The sequence below is a fragment of the Dermacentor andersoni genome, chromosome 7, assembly GCF_023375885.2.
Source record: "Dermacentor andersoni chromosome 7, qqDerAnde1_hic_scaffold, whole genome shotgun sequence".
Taxonomy (NCBI): domain Eukaryota; kingdom Metazoa; phylum Arthropoda; class Arachnida; order Ixodida; family Ixodidae; genus Dermacentor; species Dermacentor andersoni.
In genome coordinates this window covers 19,375,591-19,384,652 of record NC_092820.1, presented here as the reverse complement: position 1 = coordinate 19,384,652, position 9,062 = coordinate 19,375,591, and the positions used below count along the sequence as shown (strand labels likewise).

Genomic DNA, 9,062 nt, shown 5'->3' with positions numbered 1-9,062 from the left:
CACGGGCAGAACGGAAGCACCGATTCGTGTTCATCGCTTTAGCGCCACCTATTTAAAAATAATATACGGAGCCAAGCCAAACCATTATTTAGCGTCTATTTGGGTGAACCTAACGCTTTCGGGCCCTAAGCGTTCGAACGACCAGGGCACTATAACGCTTACCCCCACTTTCCACTCCGTCGACCGGGTCGCAGGAACGGCGGCCTTTTGTAATACAACATTTTCATTTACACTTTCACTCCATTTCTACGGCCATATCTACCATCGTGTCTGGCACATTTGAAATTTTGATGGTGATGAAATAAAATAAAATGATAGGGTCTGATTATTTGCCACTTTCGGGTGTAACTAAGGCATTGAACTGTGTTGGTATGGTAAGGGGCGCTACACCTGTGGTGCGGCCGCAGGTAGAATCAGAGACTGATTTAAAATAAAAATAACAAGCAGAAATGGAGCAGTGTGCGGCGTGTGCGTGTGACGAGTGTGTGTCTGACCCCGCTGTGCCGGCTGTCATCGGATCGAGGAGCTCGAGTTCCCGGCGTCAGCGCGCTATCTGAAGTTCTGAGCAGCTGCTGGCACGTGTCGAAACCGTTTCAAAAGACGTCACAGGTGAGCGCCCATTCAACGCGCCTGCAGCACCGCCGCGGGATTTTCATCTTCGTTGTCTTCCTCCATCGTCCTCTTTTTCTCGGACCGCTCGTATGTACACGTGGCCCAAGTGACCCTCGCCAGCTGGATACGCTACCCGCTAAGGGTCGGCCCATCAGTTTCCTGCAGTACACACGTCGCATGCCTTCAATTATTTCCAAAGTGGAGCCCCGTCATTTTTCACGTGGAACTTCTAGGCTGGCGCGATTTCCTTCGTTTTAGTTCTCGTCGCAGTGTGACCACACTAACTCACTCCGGCCGAACGCCGATCTCGGTAGTGTCCGAAGTAGATGAAGCTTTGAATCCCTGCCGTGTGTTCTTATGTTTTGCTGATCTTGATATACTTCTTTAGTAGTTATTTAGGAATACTGCCGACTTCCTTTTGCAAGCCCAAGCAGGAGTGCATGATACATACAAGATTGCATACTCTTTTCCGTTGTATCTTATCATAGACAGCTTATTGTACAGGCAATTAAGCTATTTTGTGTTGGTCGGTATGTCCCTCTCCTCTAAACGTCGAATTTAGGCAATGGCTTTCCGCACATATTTTTTCAAAAATTGGTCTTCCCAGTTTAGATCATCCTTAGACGTAATATAACTATCCCACGCGTGTTAAGCTTTTTCTGAGTACGCAATCGATATCACAATGCTAACTTTCCCAAACGTAATATTAAATTGTCAAATTTTCTAATTGTGGCTGTGTTTTATTAACAATGTACCCATCTGAGATGTTTTCCCACCACATTTGATGCATTAATTTGTGGGCGTTATAAAGCGTTTTAAATGGCTTTCCAGGAGACACCATTTTTGCAACATCTAGCTCAGGAGAGATGGTTCAAACAACGGCTTACCAGAGACTTTGTAGAAATGGAGAACCAGGCGTTAGCTCTGTTGATAGATTTGGGATAAATTAAATGCTGAAGGAACCGAAGTAATTGAGATAATTGTCATTGTGACATAGTTTAAAGTGATCCAATACGTCAATCACTTAATTCATTGGCAAAATTGCTCAATGTTGGACCACTGCATGCAACAGGTTTCCTGTGATCCTGCAGAAGCACATGCGTATACTCAACCAACACAAACATCATGCCGGTCTAAAAGGACACCACGAGTGTCGCACTCGCAGCTCATTTATTGGAGTGCCCCAGCCAATCGGAAAAAAACATGCACAATAATGCGCTTGTAAACAAGTTCAGCACAGCCAAGAAAAAGAATCTAAAAACCGAATCTCATTGCCAAATTGGTGGGTAGACGTATCACTGATGCAATCTGTGCCTCTTTTTCTGATGTGCAAAACCTTCAAAAGTTTGCATGCAGTGGTTTCTTCGCTTCGGTTGAGGTGGCGTGCCAGGAATTTCTTCAGCACCACATAAACTTGCTGGCCTCTGGCCCACATATTTTATGCAAAAACAGAAAGCATGGATGCCAGAAGAAGCACACCAGGTCATACGTAAAATGTGTGACTAGCAAGGTTTGCTTGATAACACTCACATGGGAAAGCCTATACAGATCAAACTGGACGTTGCAGTAATGACAAAGCACAGGAGCACAAACTTTTAAACAAGAATAAAGTCAGTGTCCATCTTCCCAACACATTGCTTGGTTTTTAAGTGCATTGGTGGGAATCCTGCCCCAATTGTGCCAATCTGCGCCGACAGGAATTTGTTGCTCCACGCTGCTCCAAAAGTGTCTTTTTCACTTAAATTGCACCACTGTTGCACCACAGTGTAGTTATGGCAGGGTGAAAATTGGGAAGCTGACACCTAATACAAAACAAACTGGCTCCATTGCGTTCATTGGCCGCATTTTTTCAGGGCGTTAAAGCCAACAAGACTGGCACTGTCACAGGTGACAGAATTTAATTGATTGCCATTTTTACACGTCAACCGTTAGGCGTGCATGAGGCTACAATGAGTTGGGTGGCCATGCTAGCTTTGCGATGGCACGATCAACGCAGTAGTTTTACGCATCGAGGGCTGACCCTCGATGGTGCTTTGCAGACAAAAAGGTGGTCAGTGTCTACCATACTTGAAGCAATCCTATGATGGCCTCCAAATAGAAGAAGTTGAAACAACATAAAAGGCAGGGGGAAAAAAGAGAATAAAGAATAAGTGCGATAGATCAAAATGGAGTCTGTGTTGTGAAGCTACTAAGTGCAGTATTATTACAATACTTATTTGCATTGCTTGCTTGCAACCTTATTAGTTTCACTGTATAACTTCCTTTTTTGAACAGAATTTGAGTCATTTGAATGTAACATTCGGCATTACAACCAAATGCACAGTAATCGGGTACTAGACCACGGTTCATGCTCTTTGTCAGCTATGTCTTTGGTAATGCATGCGCCTTTGCTACAGCTCGTGGTAAAAAAGTTGAACGCGAATGGGCAAGTAGTCTTGCCCAATACATCTTTCCTGCGAGTGCACATCTGTGGCGGAATAAAGAAAATCACGTGCTTACACTGCCCTGATATTGTTCATAAAACAAAGTTTAAATGTGCAGAATATCACCCCTTCGAAGGGGTCGACCCCTTTCTTAATGGGAAAATAAAAGAAGACTAATTTCAGCTGCACTGGTATATAACCTTCTTACCATGAAAACAGGCTTCGTAAGCCAGAAGAGGCATTAGGACGAACGACAAGTGGCGACCCCGTCTTTGATTGCCCGCCCCAGCTCACCTTAACAACACGCAACTGCTCAGGCCTTGGTAGCTGTTCTTCAGTGGAGTTTAACTCCATTCCAACCGCAGAAGACTACTTAGCCAAGTTCAAAAGCTTTTACAGGCCCACAACGGCCCAAATACAGAAGAGTACTTTGAAATTCGTGACGTCAAGCTAGCGCTGGTATTGCGGCCAAAATTTATTGAGCACTGTGAACTTCATTTGCTGTTCTAATAATTACTTAATACCATAAAACTGAAAAGTGTTTCATTATATATTGTCCCTTTAATGTTACTTGCGTGGTTTTGCACAGTGCCACCGATTGCATGTTGCTGATAATGTACGATTGCCGCTGCCATCGTAGCTTGCTGCGGTGAATCGCTTATTTTGCTCCTAGTTTTTAATGAGTAAATGATTATGTGAACTAAAGAGAGCACCAAACTATATTTCGATTTTTTGCGTGCGCTTTCATGGAAGGCTTAAACCTGCTTGAATGGCTGCTCCAAAACGCTGAAGGGCATTCCCGCCACTTAAGTGGGAACCTTAGTTTCCAAGATTTTGGACAGAAACAAAGAAACCACTGTATGCAAGCTTTTGGAGGCACTTCATACCAGAAAATAGTCGCATCAGTGACACATCTATCTGCCAATTTGGAAGTAAGATTTTTTTTCTTTGCTGTGCTTAATCTGTGGGCCCTTGCACACTATTCTGTAAGTCTTGTTTGCTCAGTTGGAGGACTCCAATAAATTGGGTCTGAGTGTAGCACACATGGTTTGCAGTCCTCTGTACTTTGTGCTTATTTTAATTGCTCTACAATGGCTTCACCAAGTATCAAGCAATTCGCTCAAGAACAAGTTATTTCAAATTAGACTAGATTGATAGAACCCACTTGGGTATTCTGTGTCTATCTCATAGCGAATGCAAGCTTAGCTGGGCAAGAAGGAGGCACAAATAAAAGAATAAATATGCACATTAAAATTTCTGCAGTAACTCTCATGGCATCATGAATTTCTACATATTCTAGGAGCTAGTTAATTGTTTATCAACAGAGGGTTAAATTGTAATCTGAAACTAAGTGCTGCAATATGAATTATAGGCTCTCCCAGTGATCTAATTTTTTTCGAGTCATGCGTTGCTGACTTCACCCCATGGCTGCAAACTTTGTAGCCTCATTACCCTGTTCTCTGCCATCATTGGCTGCGTTTGTTCCCTTCATACTAGTTGCGTTACTTTAATAGAGCTCTAATTATTTGCCCAGTGAAATACATGGCCAACACCACTTTCCTAATCTCACATCAGCTGTCTGTGTTGCCACCCTAATCCATACAGCTGTTTTCCTGTCTTTCAATTGTGGCAATAATTTTTTGTTCCATCACTTGCTGTGTGGCCCTTGGTATCTTCTCAGATTTTTTTTATTCTACAGGTTTTGGGTCCTGTAAGCTGGTACTGCTGTAATGCACCAATTGCATACTCTTCTTTTCAAGGATATTGGCGAGCTGCTCGTGACTTGAGACTGCCTGCAAAAAGCACTCTGATTTGAAGGTTTCCTTCTCATTCTAGATGCTCGAGAATGGCCTGAAAATAAATGTATGATGCCACTCTGACATCAGAGATGGTGGCCTGGGCACAAAATATAAAGTAAAACATCCACAGCTCCTTGGCTAATAATCAACCCTTTTCAATAGAAGGGTCTCGCCATGGTGTTTCAGTGGTTATAGCATTCTGTTGCCAAACTTCAGGTTGCGTACTTGACTCCCAGCCACAGGGCCTGCATTTCAGTTGGAGCAGAATGTAAGCAACACTTAGGTGTTGAGCCTTTGGTGCACATTAGTGGGACAGTTGAGGGAGAATTTATTTGAGCTGTGGTTAGTAAACTACCCTCCTTACCACACACGCACACACATATACACACGCACACACACTCTTACTCCTCTAAGCACACAGGGTTTGTTTGGTGACAGCATAGAAGCAAAAATGGAAGATGGGGGTGACACTAACCTGAAGTTTCTGCACCAGCTTTCCCTGACGTGGGTTTTGATAGAATCTGCTCAGGTCTAGTTGATTTCTTATCAGAAAAAATGGAGTGTGTCATTCTAAAAGAGCTAGCAAGTGAAAGTGGCAAGTTTTAAAAACTTCATGGAGCCATGATTGGCCTAAATGTTAAAATATACTTTGAGATCCATGATATTATACTGTTACGATCGGCCTGCAGGGGCTAGCGATCTTCAGAGAAGCGACCTCCAAACCCTTCCCAGCCTGCTGTGACGACTCACTTTGTAAAGATAACAATGCGCTGCCTCAACAGCCCAACGGCGCCGGCATGACTAGCCATGTTCGGCGGGCCGAGTATTGTTAGTTGATTTGCTGTTGCCTTCACGGTTTGCTTGGAGCAAGAGAACTCCTGGAACACGGTGTTTTGCAATGCGATCTCACGGGCACCAGAAGTCGTCGCAGTGAATGAACAGACGCAGCAGCCACTGACTGCGGGGTCAGCTCTGGGATCAAGAGGTGCCTTGCTCGGGTCAAGACTCCTGTCTACAAGAACCCTCTCGCCTCGGTGTGTTCAGTGAAACCAAAGTGCGGAAGTGAGTGTGCGAACCCTCCCCCTCAAGGGCGGGTCGACTGCGGTGACTCTCATTGGACGAAGCTTGAATGGCAGTTTTCTCTCACCTAGAGATCTATGGAGGACAGAGTGTTTTTAAGTAACAGTTGTCGGCTCTTCGCGTTGCATTCTCTTTCAGTCATACTGATGAAATGTAACGTTCTCCACCCTTCATGTAGATATTGTAAATAAATCCCATATTCCTATTCTCTATGAGAAGTCCCTCCCTTCAACAACGTTCTTAGCGTGGATGAGTCGGACGATGGCATGGGTCAGCTACCATCTATTTCATGCCCGACCCCAACTCTTATAACTAACATATTGATTCTGAAGTTCTGACGCAATATTTAAAAATATTGAACTTTGATTTTTATTTCTTTTTCTAATAATGCCACAAGATTAATGAGAATATTTGATCAGTCAAAACTGATTTAGTGTTTCCCTTTAAAACTACATGCTTAGACAATATTTTACATCTCATATGATGTGCAGACTTGCCAGCTTGTAATATGTGCAATACACTCGACCAAGTCGAGCACAGGCTTGTTTTCTTTCCTAAATATTACTTTTTTTACTTTGAACTGCAGGCACTGACCTCTTTATTAGGACCAATTAATGTGACAGGCTGTTGAGTGAAGACATTACTGGGCCCTTGGCGAGACATAATATCAAGAAAGCAAGCCATCAAGGCTCTCTTAGAACATTTATTAAAGCTGATCTAGACTCAAGGCCATCAACGGGCCCTTTGGACACAAGCCTTCTGTCTGTCCTCATGACCATTCCTCATACCCCTCTCCTCTTATGCAGACTTGTAGGCTATTACTTCAAATCAATCTCTCTCTCTCACAGATAATTGCCGTAAGTTTGGAGTTTTTCACTGCTGTGTCTGTCGTAGCCCCAGTGTTGCACTGGCACATTAGCCCTTTCAGTGTTAGGTTTTCCTTTTTTCCAGATATTGTAAAATGAACAAAGTGCTTTTTTGGTGGTGTAGAAGGAAAAAAAAATTACATGGTTAACGAAAAATGCACTCTTTGTATCTGAGAGGAGCTAGTGGAGAACGTACGGGTACGTCAGTGACATGGCGGGACAGTACGGAAACGTGCTGGTACGTCAATTACACTGAAAGGGTTTTAAAACCCATTCATCATTAATTTGTCAGCCTGTTCTATGTCTGGTGCAGGGCGAGGCTTCTCTCAGTCTGATTTTATTAAGCCTGCAAATTTTCTGTCATTTTCTACTTCTCTGCCAACCTCAACTGCATTTTCTTTCCCTCGGCCAATGCTCTGTTACTCTGTTGGAGAGCTCTACCAATAGCCACCACAGCAGGTCTTGAGCAGAACTCCCTGGGAGAGAAATGTAGGACGCTTGTTTCACAAATTTCATATTGTTCAGAGGCACATGACCAAACGGTTGATACTTGTGGAGTGCTGTTATATTGCAATGCAGACAATGCTGCAGTAAAGAAATGGGAGGTTGCTGGGCTGATGTTAGGATTGCTTATCAAGAAAAATTTTTTGGACAGGTTGTTGACGTTGCCTTAGGTGATGCGTTTCACCCAAAATCAATAAGAAACAAAAAAATGACTAAAAGAAGAGGTGATGGGTCAGAGCATTAGACTTAAAAGGCACTTTACTCAAATGTGTGCATGCACGACCGACATGGTATGTGTTAATTATCAACGCAGTTTCAAAAATGCAGCACAGCCATTACAATACAGTGAAACAACATAATTATGGTGGAAGAGATGTGAAACCATAAGGAGAAACGACAGGACAGGAGAGGCATCACTCTTAAGTAATTTTATTCATAGAATATAGGTATACTTTTTAAAGAGCCACTAAAGGAAAATTTTAAGCTCCGGTTAGATTGATAAGCTATCAAGTAATTGTTTTCTGTGTACCAATATACGAGTTTGTTCCTTAGTAAATTGCCACTGAAGGTAGTTCTGTTGCTGCTCCTCAATCTGAATTGCCCATGCCAAAATGAACGAGTTGCCATAATCCCCACATCTGTGAGTCAGCCAGTACTGATTCCACATGAGAGGTAACATTATAACAGAAGCATAATCTATCTAACCTGGCTTAAAATTTTCCTTTAGTAGACCTTTGAAGTTCCAGTATGGGGTAATACAATAAAGGTTTGCCTTAATAATTTCTATTGTTAGAGTAAAACCTTGGGTAACTGTATAGTTTTTAGATGTATTCTGTCAGATAGCCATCAGCAGCAGTTCTACCACAGGGCCTTAATTGCAGTATGCCCCGGATTGTAAACTTTTGCAGTAGATGGCCATTTTCCCACCATCAGGTGGCACCACTGCAGCAGCAGTGATGGCACTGTGTGCTACGCAGGAGGCAGCACATATTGCACTGCTATCGCTAAAGACCAAGTGTCATAACCGAAATCATTTATTGTTCTTTTTGAAAGCGAAGCTTTCTTTGCCTCTTCCTTTGACTTTCCCACTGCTGTTGCTGCTGATGCTGTGGTTTCTGCTGCCTGGCACACTGCCTCAAGGGGGGGGGGGGGGGGGTTCAGAGAGTGTGTATACATGACAGGAGTGAGCAGAGAGGAGGAAGAGGCAGTTCCCATACAAGGGGGGGGGAGGTGACATGAGAAGGCAAGGAAAACCCTACTACTATACAACATCGATTGCGGGGAAACTGGATAAGCTTAAGTTCAAGGTACGGTACGTTCCTGCTATTTCAGAAAAATAACATGTAAATATGTCAAGCAGACAACTTATGCAAGACGCACAGAAGCAGAGCTGCATTAATTAAAGCGCACCGCAGGATCCAGGCGACACTACGGAGGCATTCGATCGTCAAATCAACACTTCTGTGCCCATCGCGGTAGATTTGCAGCTATGACATTGCTAGAGGTCGCGGATGTGATCCCGACTGTGGCAGCCGCATTTTGACGGGGGTGAAATAGGAAATGCACGTGCACTTAGATTTTGGGACGCATTAAAGAACACCATGGTGTCAAAATTAATCCGCAGTCTGCCACTATGGCATGCCTCATAATCCAATTGTGGTTTTGGCACATACAGCCCATAATCCAATTCAAGTTCAGTACTTCTGCCACGATGCGATGTGCCATGTGAGGCAATTACAACGCTCAACCCTCGGAGGTTATCAAATATGGCACTCAAC

General features: G+C 43.5%; 1 protein-coding gene across 1 annotated transcript in view; it reads left to right on the top strand.

Moving 5' to 3' along the window:
• Window positions 1–450: 450 nt before the first annotated feature.
• The window catches only part of LOC126535531 (uncharacterized), a 73,089-nt gene continuing 64,477 nt past the window's right edge, over window positions 451–9,062 (top strand). Inside the window, exon 1 of the mRNA XM_050182344.3 lies at window positions 451–609. The gene's annotated coding sequence lies outside the window, so the exon portion shown is untranslated. The remainder of the gene's footprint in view (window positions 610–9,062) is intronic.